Raw genomic sequence first — 2,285 nt, forward strand, 5'->3', positions numbered from 1 at the left:
ATTCAAAGGCATTTTTCCTTTCTCTCTAGCATTTAAAGTACTAGTTATTTGCCCTACTTGGGTTTCTAGCTTAGCAATGGATTGAGAATGAGAATGAAGCAATTGAGTGTTCACCTCTAGAGTGCCTAGAGCGGTCAAAACTTTCTCTTCAAAAGCGGGACTCCTAGAATTTCTTTGAGAATATGATGGTTGATTAGGAAAATGAGAATTAGAAAATTGATTTCCTTGTGATTGCTATGGTCAATATTCTTGTGATCCTTGGCCTTGCATTGGAGGTGGAATGTACTATCCTTAAAAACTACCTTGGGAAGGGTTTGAGCCTTCCCCTTGGTTTCTCTAAGAGAAATTCGGGTGGTTCCTCCAACTAGAATTATAGTTATTACCATAAGGATTGTTCCCTTGATTAACAAAAGCTGTATTGACTTGTTTATGATGCTCACTTTGCACATATCCATGGGGACAATTGGAAGTAGAATGTAAAACACTTGAACAAGTCATACATGATTCATTGGATGCATGATGAGAATGGTTAGGGAAGGAAGATACTTGATTTGCCGAGTTTTGGTTGATCAAGAATTGATCAAACCTTTGAGATAAGGATTTTATCTCGGCGGCTATTTCATTGGAATGGTCAACTTGATGTAAGCCAACACTCTTCTTTCCACTTGAATTCCTACCATTCTTAGAAGATAAAGTTCGATGCAAAGAATTTTCACTCATGCTCTCATAAAGATGCCACACGTCATCCTCATGCCTATCAATGTAAGAGCCACCCATGGAAGCATCAACCATGCCTTTGTAATTATCGGATAAAGTTTCAAAGAAATATTGAACTAATTGCCATTTGGGCATGTTATGATGTGGACAATTCCTAAGCAATTCATTGAATCTTTCCCATGCCTCATGGAACGTTTCTCTATCCCCATGTGAAAACTCTTGAAATTGAGGTTCTCATGGCATTGGTCTTAGAAACCAGATAGTACTTGTTTAAGAACTCTTGTTGCATTTCTGCCTAAGAATCTATTGAAAAAGGCATAAGATTGTTAAACCAATATTTTGCCTTGTCTTTAGGGTGAATGGAAAAAGTTTAAGCCTTAAGACCTCTTCCGGCATATCCATGTATCTCACGGTGGAACATATTTCAAGAAACTCATCCAAATGCTTGTAAGGTTCTTCACTTGGAAGTCCATGATAGTTAGGAAGCATTTGAAAGGTTTGCGGTTTGATTTCATAGTGGTGTGCTCTAAATGGTGGCAATTGAATGCATGTGGGTGCATTATATTCACATAGTGATCTCGTAAAGTAGGGGAGGGTTAACAGTTGGAGGTGCAACATGAGCACCTTGATTGCCTTGAACTATGGGAGGTTGTGGAGCAAACATTGACCTAGGCATTCCCAATGGAACTTGGTTTTGTTGTTGTGGTGGGTGAATGAATGGCCTCGACATGCCTAATGGTACTTGCATGTTATCATGATGTAGATTGGGGTGGAGGATACCATGTTGGTCTATGTGACCAAGGTCCTGCACATGGTCCTCATTATGTACTTCCATTGTAGAAGTAGAATGATCAAAATTACCCCTTCGCCTAGGTGTACGAACAATGGATTCTAATTCAAATTAAGAGGGACAAGAGTAAGATTTAATGACCTTCGACCATACATGCACAAGCAAAACACAAACAAGTAACAAACAATCAACAATCACTTCACCTTCGTAACAATTCAACAATCAACTAACTTCCTCCACATACAATGATCCTATACACCCATACTATCAGCAATATGCAAAGAATAATAAAATTGCCTCCACGTAGGCTCACGATTTATCTAAGAATCAAAATACAAGCCTCCACGCGGGCCAACAATTTAACTAGAGATTGAGTTAAGAAAGAGCTCACAAATGGTCCTTTAGCACTTCAATTCAATTTTAGCGTTGCAAATTTTTTAGATTTTAGCTTTTTCCTTACTTTTGCTTAGCTTCTTGCTTAAAATGCTCCTTTGCTCACCTTCTAGCTCAATGCACCTAGTCAACAAGAACCAACACAATAAATAACCAAAATGAAAATGAAAATAAAGTAACGACATGATCAAAAGAGTACTAATTCCTAATTGATTCCATAAATACGACGTTGCTTTCAATTAATCCCCGGCAACGGTGCTAAAAACTTGGTGGGTGCTCGTCGTTAAGCAGCCAAAGCTTGCAAAGTGGACTAAGATGAGTGTGGCCAAGTTTTAAATTTATAAATGCCACCACTACCTTTCACTAAAAATATAGTTAGGGCGAG

At 38.4% G+C, this 2,285-nt stretch overlaps 1 pseudogene; it reads left to right on the forward strand.

Annotated features, from left to right (window-relative positions):
• The first annotated feature begins 850 nt into the window (after nt 1-850).
• LOC132287408 (small nucleolar RNA R71) lies at nt 851-950 on the forward strand (annotated as a pseudogene).
• Nucleotides 951-2,285: the final 1,335 nt, after the last annotated feature.

This window comes from Cornus florida, unplaced genomic scaffold, assembly GCF_030987335.1.
Source record: "Cornus florida cultivar Cherokee Brave unplaced genomic scaffold, ASM3098733v1 CherokeeBrave_3.0.0_Hap2_Chr11, whole genome shotgun sequence".
In the NCBI taxonomy this organism is placed as follows: Eukaryota; Viridiplantae; Streptophyta; class Magnoliopsida; order Cornales; family Cornaceae; genus Cornus; species Cornus florida.